At 40.5% G+C, this 21,042-nt stretch overlaps 1 protein-coding gene across 7 annotated transcripts in view; it reads right to left on the bottom strand.

Annotated features, from left to right (window-relative positions):
- magi1b (membrane associated guanylate kinase, WW and PDZ domain containing 1b) overlaps positions 1–21,042 on the bottom strand; it is a 144,672-nt gene that overhangs the window by 57,759 nt on the left and 65,871 nt on the right. The window lies entirely within an intron of this gene.

Below are 21,042 nucleotides of genomic sequence, written 5' to 3'. Positions count from 1 at the left end.
ACGTCAAACGAATTTCCCACCAAAGCAGAATGTTCATTCTAACAGCGAATCAAATGTGGTCATGCGAAAAACACACAATTCACAATTACTGCTGCCTGTTCAACAATTTTTAAAGTGTTTGTACGCAAACAGGGCACGAAAACACACATGGTTCTTCAAACAGCACGCAGAGTATCACTGACTCGTTCAGGGACTGTGAGTGGGAACGAAGATGTGGTACCAAAAAAACACAGATTTCAGTGTGAGGAGAAAAAAAGACCTGTAGCATCGTCTCTCTCAGTGGCGTGAAAATCAGCTGCTCTCAACGAAATATTCAGCAATAACCATCAAACACGCCAATAAAATTTCAATTTGAATTTGAAATATTTACTAAAAATAAAAACACAATTCTGATAATAACTTCCCAGAGGAATCATATGTAAGGTAAGAGGTGGAGATTTTGAATTCATGTGTCCATTGTTGAAAATGTGGACTTATTTTCTCTTTCTGAAATTAGTGTGTTTTTATTACTGCAGATAAGCTGTAGATGAGGTGGCAAATATCACCTCTGACTCTCTGTATCAGGATAATTTGGGTTGCAAAAATAAATAAATAAATTAAAAAAATTAAGTAGTAGTAGCATAATTTAAATATCGTTTATTTACTTTTTTCTTTTTTAACAGGAATGAGGAAAAATAAAATTAATAAAATGAAAATTTCTACAAAATGCACACTACTTCTTACTGTAATAATAATAATAATAATAATAATAATGATAATAAAGATTTTTAAAAACAATATTTACCAAATAAAAAAATGTTTTATTTCAATTACTTTTTTTTTTTTTTTTTACAATTTTTGCTTTAAAAAAAAAAACAAGAATAATGAAACAAGAATAATTTTGTTCAAAGGACACACTAGTGATTACTGTTATAAAAGAGTTGCTACATGTTATAAAAATAAAAAAAGATACATGCAATGCAATAATAAAAAGAAAAGTGCAATCTGGATATATTTAGTGTGTTATCAGTATAATTCTCAGCTCTATTTTAAACTCAGGACACAGCTTGTAAATTTAACAGCAGTGTTTGCAGTAGGGGTGTAATATATGCAGCAAATTATGGAGATTATATATTTATATGAGTAGAGCTTATGGTTAAAACTCAGCCTGCGTAATCTGGACCAAAATACTTTCCATGTTGGAGCCTGTAAGTCCTGTGATTCATCCAAAAACCCTCCAAACACAGAAACTCTCATTTGCAGCATCTGATTTTGTCCACGATGATCCCAGGGCAGAAAAATAACCCCACTCAGCGACTGGTTAGAGTCTCATTTCCATTTTTACAGCCTGACAGATGAGTAACGCAAAAGGCCAACAACGCAATAATGATTCACAAGCGGCACATCGTGCAGCACCAGGCTGCTGTTTTGAACCCTAATCATCCTCTACCATTCGGGTTTTATCCGTTTCAGGTGAGAATCAGCGGCACGTTCCCGGATTAGAGTCCGCTGAGGGTGTGAATAAAGAGAACATCAGTTATTCATGAGGAACCGTGAATAGAACCAGACTGCAGAAGCTGTGAAGCCACATGACAGAGCAGAGTTAGGCCTCGCTGAGCTCTGTGTGTGTGTCTGTCTGTCTCTGGGGCACTAAATGCCCAAAATACACAGGTATGAAGATGAAAGCAGGCATTGTGTAGCTCTGAGTCAGCCAGATGTCCTCTCGTAATTCAATTCCATTCAATTTAAGAAAGTTTTATATACAAGCATGACTCGCGTGCTGAGGTAAGATATTGCCAAAGCATAGCGCATTAACATTTTTAACATGTGCTTGTGTGTGTGTGTGTGTGTGTGTGTGTGTGTGTGTGTGTGTGTATATATATATATATATATATACACTATATTACCAAAAGTATTCGGTCACCCATCCAAATGATCAGAATCAGGTGTCCTAATCACTTGGCCTGGCCACAGGTGTATAAAATCAAGCACTTAGGCATGCAAACTGTTTTTACAAACATTTGTGAAAGAATGGGCCGCTCTCAGGAGCTCAGTGAATTCCAGCGTGGAACTGTCATAGGATGCCACCTGTGCAACAAATCCAGTCGTGAAATTTCCTCGCTCCTAAATATTCCACAGTCAACTGTCAGCTTTATCATAACAAAATGGAAGAGTTTGGGAACAACAGCAACTCAGCCACGAAGTGGTAGGCCACGTAAACTGACGGAGAGGGGTCAGCGGATGCTGAAGCGCATAGTGCAAAGAGGTCGTCGACTTTCTTCACAGTCAATTGCTACAGAGCTCCAAACTTCATGTGACCTTCAGATTAGCCCAAGTACAGTACGCAGAGAGCTTCATGGAATGGGTTTCCATGGCCGAGCAGCTGCATCCAAGCCACACATCACCAAGTGCAATGCAAAGCGTCGGATGCAGTGGTGTAAAGCACGCCGCCACTGGACTCTAGAGCAGTGGAGACGCGTTCTCTGGAGTGATGAATCACGCTTTTCCATCTGGCAATCTGATGGACGAGTCTGGGTTTGGAGGTTGCCAGGAGAACGGTACATTTCGGACTGCATTGTGCCGAGTGTGAAATTTGGTGGAGGAGGAATTATGGTGTGGGGTTGTTTTTCAGGAGTTGGGCTTGGCCCCTTAGTTCCAGTGAAAGGAACTTTGAATGCTTCAGGATACCAAAACATTTTGGACAATTCCATGCTCCCAACCTTGTGGGAACAGTTTGGAGCGGGCCCCTTCCTCTTCCAACATGACTGTGCACCAGTGCACAAAGCAAGGTCCATAAAGACATGGATGACAGAGTCTGGTGTGGATGAACTTGACTGGCCTGCACAGAGTCCTGACCTGAACCCGATAGAACACCTTTGGGATGAATTAGAGCGGAGACTGAGAGCCAGGCCTTCTCGACCAACATCAGTGTGTGACCTCACCAATGCGCTTTTGGAAGAATGGTCAAAAATTCCTAGAAACACACTCCTCAACCTTGTGGACAGCCTTCCCAGAAGAGTTGAAGCTGTAATAGCTGCAAAAGGTGGACCAACATCATATTGAACCCTATGGGTTAGGAATGGGATGGCACTTAAGTTCATATGTGAGTCAAGGCAGGTGACCGAATACTTTTGGTAATATAGTGTATATATATATATATATATATATATATATATATATATATATATATATATAATATATATATGTATATGTAATTTCAAAAATGCATGAATGAACAGGACTGGAACTGCTCTTATTTCTTCCTGCTATTTTTTCCCTTTGTATTCCTCGTTTTTTTTATTATTATTATTAACAAAATCCTCAACTCCTGAGTGATGTGTTTAGATTCTTTCTCTCTCGTCAATCGCCAAGTCAATACACGTAACCAGAATGTAAAGCTCATCATTGTCACTATCACAGCTTATACACACAGAGCAGAGTAGTCTATACACAACACACATCACACGTAGGCTGCTCACGATCATAAACATTTCCTCACCAGGCTCATCCATTTATTCATAACGGAATTAATCCAGCATCATCACACACACTATAAAAATTAAAGTGGGTCAGCACTTGAGCTAAACCCGGCTGCGAGTCTGCAGCCTTCCCGGCTTCCTGCTCTCGTCTCGGATAAGAACTCGGCTCTTCATCATGGACGTGCTCTCAGCCAGGTGATAAATCAACTCGGATAACTCCGAATAGACCATTTCGATGTTTGCCGAATACCTCGACAACACAGAGCAGGTCAGATAACTGCTGAAACGTCTGTACTAATGAATAAACACTATTCTATTCTGTTCTACCGTAGCTTTGGGTTCAGAATCCACACACGTGCTCGTTTTGGATCAATTCAATGTGCTGTGAGGCTGTAAGATCATTACTGCTGCTCTGAAGCTCATATCCTGGCCTTTTGCTCGTTCAGGAAGCCATAGGTGTCATAACATTCAGTTTAATGTGTCTCACAGCACAAACAAAAATGATATACAGATAAGCTGGCCATTTCTCTCTTCATTACACACGTCCACCAGATACTAATTCTGCAATCCATTGTGCTTCAGCTCAAGGAAACAAGGTCGTATTTGTATGGCTAGTCTCTTATAAAGAAGATTTACATGAATTCTTTCTGCGTGTTTAATGATGAGAAATGACGGATAAGACAGGTCAACTGGCTTATCTGCGGCTTGATGCAACGCGGAGTTACTGTCACAGCACCAAATTCATTTCCCTAAACAGCGTGCCTTGAAGTGTTTTATTCCTCTTATACCACAGCAAATCACCAACGATTACAACATGCACATCATACTTTTTATCTGTTTATAGTTACATTTATATTGTGGAACAGCCAGGAAACAAGTTATTTCCTGTTATCACTAAATTGTAGCTTGCTATTTTACCAAGAAACTACAAAGCATGAAGACTTACCCATGGTGGAAAACTGTTAAAAAGCATTGACACTGGAGACTCATTCCATAAATGCTGAATAAATGTCTCCTTATAGAAATTCATATTAATAATTATACTTTTTTTGTTAAATAACACCTTTAAAAATATTTTTATTATTAGGCTTAGATTGTGTGGAGTGTTCCAGTTCCTGTGAATTAGCTGTTACTATAGAACCAATAATGTATCAGTCATATCTATTTCATATTACTATCTACTTCTATGCCTTTTAATTTATAGATCTTACCCAAGAGACCTAACAAGGATGGGTCCCTGGAGGACTAGTGGTTAGGCCACGGCGCCATGGCCAGGAAACCGACCCCAACCACTGGGGTTGCACACGACAGTGTACTCCTAGTGCCGGTCCCAAGCCTGGATAAAACTGGGGAAGGTTGCGTCAGGAAAGGCATCTGGCATAAAAACTGTGCCAAACCAAATTTGCAGACCAATGATCCGCTGCGGTGACCCCTAATGGGAGCAGCCGAAAAAAAGAACAACAACAACCCAAGAGACCCAGAAGGTTCACTCACACACTCGCATCACGTGTAGTATTTGTGGTGTCTCTCTGGAGCTTTATGAGTACAAACTCCAACAATCCAATGCAATAAGCTAGAGCAGCTGTCATGGCCTCTGGTAATCACACCACACACAGCACTGGCGTGTGAACTTCAGCAGAGCCAAAACTCAACATCACTGCTAGGAAAACCTTTCCTCAGGGGACAGTCCAAACCCTCTGTGTGTGTGTGTGTGTGTGTCCAACCACCCATGTGCCATATCCAAATGCCATATCAACTCATCTGTGGAATCTGGCAAGCAAAGAAACCCAAGAAAGAGCACAAAGATTTATAACTGTTGCTCTAATAAAGGTGATCCAAACTTAATAAACCAGCAGCACATGCGTCCAGGACCCGAGTGCACCTGCTGGGAGTCAGAGTCTGGGCATCGGGACAGAGAAAACTGCCACACACACACATGCACACACACACACACACACACAATGCTTTATCAGATCCCATTTTCCAGACTGTAATAAACCCACAGTTCTGGACTAAGTGGTATGCAGAGTGTGTGCAGGGTTCATTAACCCCACCTACTCTTTATCAGCTTTTAAACAATTGAAAGATTATACACAAATATCTGTGTGTGTGTGTGTGTGTGTGTGTGTGTGTACCCTCCCAACTTGCGACCTGACTGGTCAGAATGTCAAAAGCACTTGATGTCACTCATTACTTGCGTACTCATGACCATCCTGTGCAAGTGTGTAAGGGCTCTAAATGCTGAACCTGATGCACTGAGCAACTGCATGGCATGTGCACACACACACACGCATGCATGCATGCACGTGCACACACACACACACACACACACACACACAGATACACACACAGCATGCTGCTAGTCTCATTGTATCTGCTGTGGAGTTTTCTCTTCATCCATGGAACAAAGATGTCACTTTGTGTAAAAGAGCTGTGTAGAGTCTCAGTGAATCAGCGCCAGCAGCCAAGGCTCCAAACAATCATCCAAACTTAAACACTGCTACACCAAAACCCTACACACACACACACACACACACACACACACACACACACACACACAGAGCCTTCATCTGTCTGTGTGATCATATCTGTCTTTCTGCCCCAGCCTGGCTGAGATATTGCCTCAGTCCTCCGACTGATTTGGGATCAGTGCGTCATGCTGTTTGGTTTGTTTCTTATCAGTCCTAATTAGGAGATGACTGAGGGACTGAATTACTCTGTACTCAGACTCTAATTTATTTGCCCTCCATCTCTCGTATTCTCTCCAACATTATCTCTCGCTCACACCCCAGAGCTGGATGTGTGGCAGCCATCAATTCTACGATATGATGCAAAAAATACTGATTAACCATTACAATGGTTAAAATACTGTAAGAAGTATAAGAACATGAAGAATGGAAGAAGTGCTCCAGCAGTTAAAACGAGTCACAAATGAGATGCTTATCTCATTATCACTTATTTTCTTTAATGCTGTTGAATGGGTTCAGGCAAGGTTAGGCGAGGTTAATTTTGCCGGATCGACTCTGAATATCAGACATCATGAAGTTACTGACATTAGCTTCGGTCCTGCTGTCTACTCTGTCTCAAACGTCAGCTGTGTTATAAGGCAGCACTTTAGGAACTACGAAGATACTTGTAAGAAAACGGTTTGAAACAGGCTTGCCAGGTTACAGACATATTCTCACGATCACTAACTTTAAACTTTTAAACTTAGGCAAGATGAAATTAAGCATCGCTGGGGAACTAATCTCTGATTACACCAGCCATTTATAACTAGAAATAAAACCTTAAGGCACAAATAACTTTTCTGTGCACAAACTGCACCCTTTCTCCTTGGAGTTTTCCTGCGCTATTTGTTACAGGCTGCTGATGCACTGGATTATGGCATATGTAGGACAGGATACAAGCTGCCTTTAAAAATTTGCCACATAAAAAAGTCAGATAAATTAGGCTTTTGCTAAGTTTCAGTAATGTCCTGATATAAGAAAAATAATGGACAAGGGAAAGGCAAAGAAATTTATTTTCAGGTCCCTGCCCCACTTATCTCAGTTTTTAGCTGGGTTGGGTAAGCGTAACAGACCTTAAGTCTGTTTTACTAGGGGTCTAAGCACTGAGTGCTTGGAAACCCTCTTGTTTCTGAATTCTTCTTCTCCACTACAAGTCACACAGACATGAAACATGGTCAGTAGTTTGTGCTCCAACTCATGATAGGCTGCATGGATTTGGATGAAACTTATAGGCCATGTTTAGGACGTGAGAAAAGGTTGGGCCATGGTCATTCATAGGGGATGGGGTTAAATTCAAGCAACTGTTTCTCAGGAAATTTTAATACACTGAATCTTTGCCCAAATAACACTCGAATGATGAATTGATTACTTAAGCATGTCCACCACCAGCCAAAAAGCTTTCAGCAGGCAGCTGACAGGATTAGAACTGAGCTATCCCCGTGAAACTTGAATAGTATATTCATTTGTGGTCTCTTTTGTGCTCTATGCAACTTGGCACAAACTGGCTACTGAGAGAACTGCTACGTGTGAACAGTGTTTGGACCCTGCAAATCATAGCTTGTGGCAATACTTTCTATGATAGTCATCTTTGCAAACACAGATGAATCATTATTAGAGTCACATGTAATTTTTTTTTTGAGAAAGAAAGACTGTGTACTAGGTTTTTCCAGACACTTTAAGCCTCTTGTTTTTGCCTCAAGGTTCTTAAAATGTCACAAACACACAGACGTTCAGATATTATTATATTCATCAAACCAAAAATGATCTGTTTTGTGAAGATTTGACAGTGCAGCTCCCCCTCGACTCAGTGTGAGGCATTTGTTAAGTTGCACTCTAGCTCATGTAGGCCTGCTTTCTCTGGTTAGCGATGTCAATTACAACTGCAAGAGCTGTAATTAAGTTTGTAGCAGTTGGGTGGGTCGTGGGTCGTAGCTGGTCGTGGGAGCAGAGCTGTAAAAAGTTGGAAAAGGTTGCAAAACCAGTCATTTTTTTTTCTTGTACATGCATGATAATAAGAAGCAACATAAAATATAATACATTCTAAATGCTGACACAATAATAAAGAGCAAACATGCACGAATCATAAAATCTCAAGCTAAGCTTCTAAGAATTAAAATAGACCTGAATGAGACAGGATAATCAGAGCAAAATAAAACAGAAGACAATGATGAAACTGAAAAACTGAACCTGCTGAGTTCATCGCCAGCAGTTCCGAGCGTCCTATTTATGGAGTTTTAAGTAACTCTGTGCATGTCGCAAATAAACACAGTAATTCACTCTGAAGTATACATGCGTTTTCACGAAACAATGAGAAAAAGGCACTGCCCACATAACACAAATTATCACAGCAGTCACAACTCAGACCTGAGCATTTTTAGCAAAATAATAACCATGTTTGTCACCTAGTGGGATTTCAGAAACAAGTAGGTTGGCATCAGCGTTGCATATCAGAAAAGGCGGCCATTAAAGCAAACACAACAGCAACCATCTACCTTCACAGTAGAACGGTGGTTCTCAGCCCAGTCCTCACCAATCAGTGCCTAACTAATAGAAAACATGTATTCAGGTTTTTTTTTAAAAGTATGATTTAAGAACCAAAGAGCTGAACTAATTGAACTGTGCTATCTAAAGTTCAAAACTGTCCACACCCTGATCAAATCCATCCCACCCTGTGCCTATTTCCCACGGAATATCAACTTCTGTAAATGTAGGAGTTCTCTGGAGATTGTGGGGAGGCAGACTAGCAACAGACACACTCATTATGTGACCATCTAATCTTAGTAAAACTTCTACATTTATGATGTTCTATATATTATAGGGCTCCTACTGAGCATGAGACATGAGTTTGGACACCTGCAGAAGTGGTCAAAGCAAAGTCATACATGTTGAGTGCAAACTGTGCCTTGACGATAACAGCATACAGCAAACATACAAGAAGTAGCCTAAATTGTGGTCCCGCAGCCATACTACACAACGTAGGCTCTACAATGACCCTATGTAGCGAGCATGTAAAGAGAACAGGAAGCCATTCTCTATACACCGGACTTGCCGCAAAGATGGCAGATTTTACATTGATCACAATTACTGTAAGAACTGCAAACTTTGCTAAATATGAGTAACAAGAAAATAAATCTGAAACCTTGCATTGTTGGATAGAACTGCGAAACTGGCCTTCAAGCTTCCATAAAAAAGACAAAAATAAAGAGACTCTGGCTGACACTACATTATTGCTGAAGAGCAACATGCTACTTTGTAGAAAACTCAGTAGAAAACTATTTTAGCTATCTAGGGGAAAAATACATAATTGTCTAAAACGATTTTATGACGATTGCATTCGACATTTCAACGATTTGCTCTATTTCTAGCTTAGGCCAGATGTCTTACTTAGAAATGAAAGCAATAACTAAATGTAGCATTACAGATTTGTTAACGTACCACTGCGTCCAGCAGAAAAGTGCTATTTAAGAGCTGGGCAACATAGGAGACAGTAGAGACAAAGATTGTGGTAATGCATCCAATTGAGGTAGTGCATCCAATCATCAGCGCTCCATTTGATTTGATTGAATTATTTACTGTAACTGCAGCAGCTGTTTGGACAAAGTAAAAATCCATGAAATTATCATTGCTCAAAATATGCAAGAGCAAAAGAGAGAGAGAGAGAAAGAGACAAAGATAGTAGGCAGTGATAAATGGCAACCCAACTGTGTGGATTTCTTTGGGGAGCTGAGATGTTCTGCATTCATAATATAGATGCGGATCTGAAGAAAGATAAGAGCAACATCTGAGAGCTCAAAAATTCCATGAACTCAGGACAAGCAACGGGCCATCTGAGCAAGTTCATGACCTCAGATAACCTTTCAGTTGTGTCAGGACATCATATATGTTACGGATCAGAGCGACAGTAAACACATGATGACCCAGTTGCTGGTTTGAATTTCAGTGCTAAATTTGAACCACTTTAGTCTGACCCAAGCTGAACTTGTGGGAAAATTACCTGGGAATGTTATTATCAAGAATTCCTGCCAAGTTTCCTACTTATTAAGAAAAACCAAAACCACAAACTCTGTCTCTGATTTAACAGTTCTCAACCTGGTTCAGGCAAATTCCTGCAAGTTCCTCTGAGCTAACCTTTCCGTCTACTTGCTTGATCACAGTGACAACGGGCTCAGAAGTTCAGCCCAGACCTTTCTTCTCTATCCCTGGTCACAGATCCCAGGTCCTCCTGGGAGATCCAAAGATTTTCCCGAGTCAACTGTGAGATAAAATCTCTGGGTCCTGGGTCTGCCTATTAAAACTGTTTTTACAAACCAAACTGGAGTCTTATACTAAACATATAGTCAAATTCAAATCAAGGCACTGTCCACAGAGAGATGGACATTTTGGAAAATGTAGTTTTTACCCCTCATTTTCAAAAATATCTCCGTCAATTTAAAAACACACAAATATTTTGAAAGCGCTCACATGAGCATGTGAGCCCTGCTATGTTATGTGATGCTATGGTATTTTAACTGCTTCAAGAATAATGTTAAGAGTATGCGTATTGAAGAGAAGCCACAACAAATTTTGATGAAATTTTTCCATCTAGGTCTTATCCAAAACATACGCACTTATCACATTCCTGCGCCTCTGCACGAGGGTGTAATAGTGAAAGGGGGCACATCATCAAATGTGAGAAATTAAGAACCACATAGTACCAATCTGGTCATCCTAGCACATTCATAACGCACGCAATAACGGGCATACACAGGTCGATGCTGTGACATCAGCGCTTTCAAAAACATACCTTCTTCCAGACATCCGCCTGACTGAAAACCTTCTCCGCCAAAAAATTCCTCTACCTTTAAAGGTGTTTTCAAAAAGCTTATAAAATGCTGTTTTTGTGTGGATGGGAGGTTAAAACTAAAAAAATCTCTGTATATATTGTGTAAACAAAATCTGTTGAAAAACAGCTGAATCTACTGATTAGACCTATCTGAGAGCTGTTATGGTGGACATTGCCTAATATTCGAATAAGCACCCTGGACTGACATTCAGTCAACAGCATTACACCAATAAACATGATGATGCAAGTGGCCAGAATCGGGATTGTTCAACTCTACATGCACAAACCAAACAAATGATAAAATAAACACAGTAAACTACATATTCATCAGCCATGTGATTGGTGAAGCAGGCTTTGCCCAATAGAACCCAAAAACTTTACAACAAAAGGGAAAAAAGTCTGGTGAAATACATATTAGAAAGTCACTAGTTATTCATATATGATGTACACTACAGCCTCGAAACCGACATGAACAACATTAGAGTCTTTTATCCCAAATGTCTTCTAGTGAGCTCAACCACAAGCACAAAGAAGCAGCACTGACACTGAGGAGTGCATCACCACAGAGGAATAAAGCCTAAGAGACAAAGAAAATTCCAAAATCCAGACCAAATGAGCAAATGTTTCCTAAAAAACTGGACTGAGTCTGATTTCCTCATTCTGCCCCCATACGCTGACGTCATGGAGAATTCCAGACACTAATGCCACTACGAAGGGTGTAGTGGGGTGGTAGGAGGAGGGAGGGAGCTACAAGAATGATTGCACACCTGAGATGCAATAGCACAGCAGCAGAGGGGTAATAAACCTCCCCAGCAGCACTACACAAAGAGAACAAACATCTAACAACAAAGAAATCAGGAACAGTGAATGTCCTCCATAATTAAATACTGGTCATAAAATAAAAATAATGCACAGGTGTAATAACAGCACACAACAAATCTCTTTCATTTATTACTACTGCGGGTATTGTCAGTACACATTTCAGTAAAAACAACTGCGTGGCATGATCAAATAAAACCTGCTAAACAGCAAACAGTCTGTTATGTCGACACTTTTTGGAGAACTCTATCTCATATAAGGCTCGTATGACAACAAAGCTTTCTACTCTCCAATTGTTACGATTTTCCCTCTGGTTCCTGCATAGTATCTAACCACCGAAAACACAAGACTGTATTCCATTGGATTCACGCAATTCTATTTGGATTTCATCATCATCGTGGTCGTATTTCTGTTAATAACACCGTTATAATAAAATATACCACCGGCCAATTTAATAGGAACTTAATAGGAAGCACAACGCATAAAATCATATTGATAAAGGTCGAGAGCTTCAGTTAATGTTCACATCAAACATCAGAAAAAAAATGTGATCTCAGTGACTTTGACCACATTGGTGTCAGGGGGCTGGTTTGAGTATTTCAGAAACTCCTGGGATTTTCACACACAATAGTCTCTAGAGTTTATACAGAATGTTATGGGGAAAAAAAACCTCCAGGGAGTGGCAGTTTTGAGGCACCTTGGTGATGAGAGAGGTCAGAGGAGAATGGCCAGGTTGGATCAAGCTGACAGAAATGCTATGATATCTCAAATAATCACTCGTCTCGGAATGCATAACATGCCAAAACTTGAAGTGGATGGGCTACAACAGCAGAACATCACATCAGGTTCTATTCCTTTCAGCCAAGACCAGGTATCAGAGTGGGCACGGGTGAGGTGTTTTTTCAGTGTATATAAAGAGATATTTACAGAAAATTGTCTCACAGCACCTGTTGCACTGCTGGATGTTCTCAGTTTTACATTTGCTTTCGTTATTGTTTTGGTTTCATTCCTCCTTCTTCTCCTCCACTGTTAGTTCATTGATTTTCATTAGCTCAATAATATGATCTATGTCACCGGCGTATTGTTATTAATTAAACACAATGCGTATATAGTTCTGGTTTATGTTTTTGGCATTTTCTTCTTTCATGCTTTTCGCCTTTCTAGTTAACTCAGTTATTTGTCCATTTTTTGTCATAATTAAGTTTATTTTTACAGAAACATTCGCACACTTGTTTAACTACTTTTGGCATACTTCCTTGCATTGAGTCATCACAACTTTTAAATTCCATAACGCTACATTCAAGAGCATTTTTTTTAACAGTGTTTGCGCTCCTGAGATAAAAGACAGCCCTGGCCCATTTAGAAAGCAGCAATGTGTGGCTGTCTTTAACGTTCCTCATTTAGGAAAATTTTTTAATAAGTATTGGATGTATCCTCAATACAAATCAGTTCAATGGACCAAAATTTCATGATTGTTACTTTTGCTTTTTTTTGTAAATAACCTCCATAAATATCAAATGAATAGCACTCTAAAAAGATGCCTGGTGCAAGTACTGATAACAGTAGATTATCAGAAGGAAAGGCAACATACTTCTCATGCACCCCTGTTAAACACACAAGCAGCTAACTGAAATAAAGATGAAGCCCATCCTCTCAGACTAAGATCTTTTTTTCCCAGAGCTAAAGCTCACATCTGTGAGGCTTGATTCAATTTTTCATGAGCGTGACCCAGTGAGTAATATCGGCCACTCGAGCTCTCTCAGCAGGCATTCCACTCTCTCGCCTTGGTTTTCTCAGCTCCATCTTGCATAGATACTCATCATTCTGTTCTTTCATTCTCCATATACATATATTCTCCTTTTCATTATTTTCCATTATTCTCCCTCACTTTCTAATAAATGAAATAAAAATTTCCTTTATGCCATCTTGAGTACCTTATCTACTTCTCGGTTTATAAAATTTTTGTCATTATACTCAGATCTGGGAAATGAGATGTCTGGACCAAGAAACAGGGTCGATGTGAGAAACAAAAAACAAACACGTGCAAGGCTTGCACATTATAAGTTATAAGTTTTTTATCTAGATCAATAGGGGACGTAAATAGAAGCCTTCAAACACAAGCAGATTAAGGAAAGCATGTGTTCTCATATCTTACAATCTTTAGCTGAACCACAGGAAACATATGTCTATATTCCCTACAGTGACTATGTTCCCTTTAATCTTCCGTCTTCCTAATGGTTCCGTACAGTTTGTCATAGTTCCACATGCTCCCTATAGTTCCCTACAGCTTGCTATATATCCTCAAAGATTATATATGTTTTCTTACAGTTCTTCGTGTCCCCTGTGGTTTCTTACACGCTTGCTTGTTTCCTAGGGTTCATTGTGGTTTCCTACACTTCTCCAAGTTCACAAGTGTTCACTAGTATTCCCCACGGTTCCTGCACTCCCCAAGTTTTGAGTTCCTTAAAACATGCTTTACTCCCCCAGGGTCCCCATGTCCCATAGGTGTTAATACAGGTCCTCCTAGTTATCTGTCCTAATCGATATTCAACAGGTTTCCTATGTTCTCTACAGTTCACTCTCCTTTCCCTTACGGATTCCTACACTTCTCCAAATTCCCAAGGGTTCAACAGCATTCCCCGTTGTTCCTGCACTTCTGTGTTCACTGTGGTTTTCCACATGGTCTTCCCCATATTCTCCTATGGTTTCAACACTTCTACATGATCACTACAGTTCACCCTCCTCTCCAATGTCCCATATGGTTTCCTTATGGTTTGCTTTACTCTTCCAGGGTTCCCTAAGCTCCCCCATGTTCCCTAGCGTTAATTACAATGAACATTCCCAAGGTTTCCTGTACTTCTTAGAGTTCAACAAGGTTTATTACACCTGTACATGTTCTACTATGGTTTCAACACTTCCCCAAGTTCACTACAGTTCACTCTTCCATGTCCATTATGGGTTTCTAAATTTTGCCAAGTTCCCAAGTGTTCACTAGCGTTCCCTAGGGTTTCTGTACTTCTCTATGTTCACTGTGGTTCCAAACAGCTCCCTAGCTTCCCTATGCTTTCAAAAATTCTTTGTGTTGCTTGCAGTTTGATTTACTTCCCCAGGACTCTCCTATGCTTCCACACTTTCCCTGTGATTCATTACAGTTCCCCTTGGTTCCTGCACTTATTTGCGTTCAGTGTGGTTTCCTACACTTCTCCAAGTTCCCAAGGGTTCACTACAGTTCCTCATGGTTCCCTGCATTTCTCCATGTTCACTGTGGTTTCAACATCATCCTGTTCCCTATGATTAAAACATTTCCTTGAGTGCCTTACAGTTTGCTTTACTTCCCCAGGGTTTCCTACACTTACCCATGTTCTCTACAATTTACCGCAGTATTCCAAGGTTTCCTGCACTTTTAAATGATCAGCATGGTTTCCTATGCCCTCCATACTCACCACAGTCCACTCTCCTTCCCCAAGTCTGTTATGGTTTCCTACACTCCTCCAAGTATCCATAGGGTTTGCCAAACTTCCTCATCGTTTAACATCATTTCCCACATCTTGCCATGTTCTCCTATGGTTTCAACACTTCCTCACATTCATTACAGTTTACTCCTCTCCCCCTGGTATCACATGGTTTCTTACACTTTGCAATGTTTCCTAGGGTTCCCTGCAATGTGCTACAAGTACCCTTATTTCTTGTCATCACAGCAAGATAAAAAGTAACTGCCAAGGCAAACCCATTCTCTTGATGGTCTACCAGTGGCTCCAAAATTTGTGCAACAATTTCACATGTTGGCCATGTTCAGCACACAAGACCAACAAGAATGCTTAATTTGAATCAAGACACAATGTGGTCAACATCTTTTATTCATTTAGCAGGATATCTTGATGGTATCCAGCATAACGAGATGCCAAGCTTGTCATCCAAAGCATATGCATTTCTCTCTATTTTTCAGTCAGGAACTACAATGTTGCCCCAGCAAATACAAATCTGCCACTGTTTTAACTTGCAAGGAAAGTTCTTTTCCCATGCAGACAGAAACATCTGAAACCACTACAGCTTCTGAATGTTTATTGAACAGAATAGCTTCAGGGCTTTTTACTCTCAGTTCAGCTCCAAATTCAGTCAAACATTTCTGAAGCACATAAAAACACAGGTGTCCAGGAAGAGCTACTGATTCAGGTTAAATATATACAGTGGTGTATAATTCTTATAAAAATGATGCAAACCTCATCTGAATTGACCGCCAGAATCCCAAACCATTTGGAAACACCATGTCAAACTACCCCACCTCAGTAAAGCTATTTTAATAAAACATCACTCAAACTTAGTTTGTGCCAGCAACATTGAGGGCATCACACCTCAAAAGTCCTGTCACTGTTTTTCAAGTCTCTCTCCTTCCTTTTGTCTTCAGGCTTCAGACAGTTCACACAGCTTCTCAAAACCTGATGCCCACATAGGCAGCTGGTTTATACTAGCAGTATTTCAACCAGAAAAGAGCTTCATTTCAGAAAACAAGACCGAACAAAGTGTAACATATTTTATTTTCTTTCTATCTTGTTCTTATAAATGTAGCTATACCAGCCATTCCCTACAAGTTCCTACAGCTCCTTGTGGTTTTCTACTCTCCTCCAAGGCTTCAATCAGTTTCCAGCACTTCCCTACAGATGCCCTACAGACTTCCCCACTGTATTTGCTACAGATTAACATGTTCTCTACCCTTTTTTAAATTTCTACACATTCTCTGCTGCTCCACAGAATGTCTATGCTCCCTTTGGTTCTCTGCACTTTCCCATGTTCCTAAGGTTCATTTGACTTCCCCAAATCCCATAGAGTTCCTTAAATATCCCCATGTTCCCTTAAGGTTCCCCTAGACTTCCCCATATCCCCTGCCTTTCTTGAAAAATCCCCATATCATCTACAGTTCTTTACACACCCTAATTCCTCTAGAATTTCCCTTTTTCCCCTATGGTTCTATAAAATTACCTAAATTCCTTATAGTCCCAAATTGTTCCCAATCTTCCCCACGTCTCCCTATCCTTCCCCATCTTCCTAATGGTTACCTCCCACATTCCCTATAGCTCTACACAACTTCAACATGATCCCTATGATTTCTGACACTTAGCCTCATTACACATTCCCATGTTCTCCAATATTTCTTAGATTACCCCATCCTCCATAGAGTTCCATACACTTGCCTATTCTCCCTATGGCTCCTCAGATTCCTTGAGATCTCTACAGTCTCCTATACACCCTTTCACTAGAGCTCTATCTTGTGTACGGTTCCAAGTTCTCAATGCTCCTTACAGTTCAAAAACAAAGCAAAAGTCTAAAAAAGCATGACATTAGGCTCAAGCAGCTGAAGCAAACCTCCACCAACATCAGTACTACATAAAAGTTATCACCTCCCTGAGCTCACAGCCACTCCTGAGTAAGAAGCCTAGAGACACCTGATACACTGTCTTTGCAGAACCGATTCACACCAACAACAGCAACATCCATCACTAGAGTCAATCAGGTTTGACTGACTCTAGATTTGGATGTGGTATCTGGCACCTGAAAGGTCTATAAGGATGAACTGGTCCATGAAAAAAAACACAACCACTACCACCAACACAGTCTCGGGCAGTGGCCAATGTGTCAATCCGGTGTGAATTAGTTACCATCTATTAGTGTTTACAACACATTTATGATCTTTTAATGCAATCCAGACATTAAGAACTTGTGAAAATCGCAACTGTGCACATAGAAACAGAAAGCACAGAGATGGGACCATAGTGAGAGAGGGATTTGGCTCACAGTGATTCTTGTGTTTGGAAAAGGAAAGGCTGTGGGATGAAGAGGCTTTGGGATGGGATCCCATGTTGACTGTGACAGACAGGCCTTCTGGCTCAGCGAGAGAGGGAGCCATCTGTCCTAGCAAAGGGTTAATCCACAAACAGCCAGCCTTCGTTCCAGCATTTTCTTCACAAAACCTCCCAATTCCAACTCGCATCCAAATCAAACCCTAATCAACTCTATATCAGTCTGCTGTAGCATACAGATCCTTGTTTAGTGGTATGATTAAACCTTTCATACTTATTAGAACCTACATATACCCAGATGCTAACACTGTATTCCATTTAAACATGTATTATTCCCAATCTATGCTAAATTAGGGTGAGCACTGGAACTTCCTTCTGTTCAAATATCATTTGTATGCAAATATAATACATTTGAATACTTTCAGACGTGCAGAGGGTGGACGGAAGAGCAGACACTAAGCACAAACCTGTAGGCTACATAAAACTCAATTACCCAGAAAGCTGGCTAAAACGCAGTCCAGACACAAAGATGCAGCTCTTTATCCCAGTGAATGCACATTCTCTAAAGGCATAAAAAATACTAAACGGTAAAAGAAGGAAAGATTGAGTGCAAGTAGGCTGCAAAGAGGCGGTGTGGAGGGGTTGAGGAGGGGTTGAAAGATGCCGACATCCTTGAATCTGTCCTGATCGCTTGCCACCCAGTGGCAACACACATATAATGGCCTCCAATATGTCAGTGATCACAGATTAACTCAGAGCAATGGCACCTCGATCTAAGCACACATACACACACATATATACACACATACACACACAAAACAATGAGTCCTCGCTCCATGCCTTCATGGCTGGGTTGTACACCAATGACACAGACTGACTTGCACACCTCACGTCTCACGTCCATTCGCATCCACCACGACACTGCTTTCAGTTTCTTACACACCTCTTCCTTCCCCCATCCTTCAGTCTCTCCATCTCTATTACACTCTTTATTATTCCCGACTCCCCACCCCCACCCATCAGACCCCGGAAGCCAAACTATCACCATCTTCATCATCAAATAGGAAGGAAAAAACGTCTACGCAAATACCTTAGAAAATATCAGATATCCAAATGTCGGAGAGAATCTAAGGAAAGAAATGGATCAAATCCAGCAATTATCTCCTTCTCTCTAGAGCATCGGGTGCTCTGATCGCAGCTAGCACTGCCCAGTCTGTCCCTCCTCCTCCCTTTCTTTCCTCTCGCGCTTTCACTCTCCCTCTTCTCCGAGCCAGTCGGCCAGTCCAGCGCTGAAGCTTAGCCAATGTGAGAGACTCGCACAGCAAACACCGTCTGACAGAGAGAAGCTCGCTCACCCACATTCGCCCGCCCACTTCTCTCCCGCTCTCTCTCTCTCTCTCGTCCCCACCTCTCTCTCAGACACACATGCTCCCTCTGCAAGCAAGACATTCTCATAAATCTCTGTCTCTCACACACAAGGCATGTGACCAAGCAAATAGGCAGTCGGAGAGGGAAAACGGTGGACCAGAACAAACATTTCAAGGAGACGGAGGAGACCAAAGGCTTGCTGCATGTACAAACCCTTCTTTTGTTTTCCTTTAACCTAGCCAGACCAGGGCAGTGGGGCATGGACCAGAGGCGTGTCACAGTCATAACGTAACATCCATCAATACAAAGCTGTCAACTTATAATTATATTACAAATCTGTTTCATTATTTTAGAACACAGCACTGTTGAATTCTTGATTCTGACTGGTCAAAACATGTTGATTTTCTATAGCAGCAGTTCTGACAGTAGTTTATATTAATGCACTACTTATCGTTTCTATGGTAACAACTTACACAGGAACCTGTATGGTGGATGCTTCGCATAATTTAATTCTAATAAAATGTAACAAAATCAGGCAAATAAAACACATAATTCTCGATAGGAGACATTTATTTAGCATTTATTGAAGGAGTCTCCAGTGTCAAGGATTTGCGACCTTCAGTAAGTCACTGCAAAGACTTCAGTTTGCTTTTTTTTCCTCAGTAACGTGTCTTGTTGCCTGTGGTATAAGGGGAATAATGCACACCGGAACATGCTGTTAATGAAAAATAATTAACTTCACGGTGGGAACAGTATTGTCAATTATTTTTCTATAACAGCATGTCCCAAAGTGTTTATTCCTTACTTATCATCATTCCTTATCATCCTGGGATTCTGACTTGGTGCTATGTAGCCCATGTCCTTGATAATTCTGTCTACAGTGGGTTCCACAATGGTTTGCAAGATGGTTAAAGGTTCTGTTTTTAATGGACATATATATATGTCCTTTTAAAAGGTACTGAAAACATTAAATACATATCAATATACAGTGTGTGCTTTAAATTCTACTTAGAAATCGACTAATTTAATTTTACTAAATAATACTGATGCACGTCGTACTAAGTATTGACTTCTGAGACACACAGTTCACTTCCTCTGTCTTCAAACACACAATCCAAGCTGCACCCTGGAGAAACTAGGCCGCAGGTAGCTACTCGAGAGCGGTGTATCCCCCGGCTTCTGCCTGGCCTGCTATTTTTGGGGTTTGAATTATGATTCATCTGTTATCACTGCATAGAGCTGGCTCTGCACAGGAGCTCACCTTGGGACAGAGTTGCTTTATATAATGTTCAACTTTTGACCCGCATGCAATTATCATGGAGATTGCAAAATGTTGTTGGTAAAGATGACGACTTGAATTTTGGGGTTTAAGCACTGAACTGAGGCCAGTTCCTCAAACTAGTAAAAGACACGCTGCAAAATGCAATGCAAACCCCCTCTCATCTAACTGTGACCCAAGACCTCTCCTGCGCAAGGCGTTGAGATGAACAGGGTGGTGTTTAAAGACACATTCTTCCTCTTTTGTTCTCTAAAGCTCTTGTGCCAAAGAGATGCTAACTCTCAGGCTGAAGAAGTTTTTCTGGCTGCTTTTCACTTGCAAATTAAATTGGGAGTGGGATTTAGAGCTTGTGTGTGTGTGTGTGTGTGTGTCAGACTGACAGGTCCACAATGATGAAGCATTACAAGGAATAAAATGTAAAAACATCCCAGTGTTAGTTGGGTTTTACGTTTTCTGCAGTCAAAACTCCTTGAAACTAGCAGAAGTTCAAATATTATTATTATTACAAGATAGATAACTAAGCACCGTCATATTTATTTATTGGAGCAGTTACAACTTTTTATTCCTGAACTTTCCTTCCACAGCGAGCCAAAACAGTTATGCTGCCTTTAAAGATTATTATTATTAAAGAAGAATTACTGTATAGTTCTGATACTGAACTATACAACTTTGACTTCATACTTGTTTAAGTTATTGAGCTTAAGATAAAACTCATTTAATTGAGGTAGTCAGACAATTAAGTTGACTTAGTAAGTTAACTAGTTGGAATGAGTCGCTAAAAAAACCAACTGAATATTAAACTAAACATTTGAGCGATTGATGGCAGTGTACTCAACATGTATGAACTACATCAGCACTGCTGTTGCTGTCGTCAGAGTTCTGAAAGCATTTGGAAGTCAGATTAAGTCAGTCAGTCAAATGACTCATTTGACAGCAAATCATAGAAATATACAAATATTATTCAAATAATACATTGTAAAATGCAAATAGTACA

This window comes from Pangasianodon hypophthalmus, chromosome 20 (genome assembly GCF_027358585.1).
Source record: "Pangasianodon hypophthalmus isolate fPanHyp1 chromosome 20, fPanHyp1.pri, whole genome shotgun sequence".
Taxonomy (NCBI): domain Eukaryota; kingdom Metazoa; phylum Chordata; class Actinopteri; order Siluriformes; family Pangasiidae; genus Pangasianodon; species Pangasianodon hypophthalmus.
Note: the sequence above shows the minus strand (reverse complement) of the source record. Positions and strands in the feature narration are given on the sequence as shown.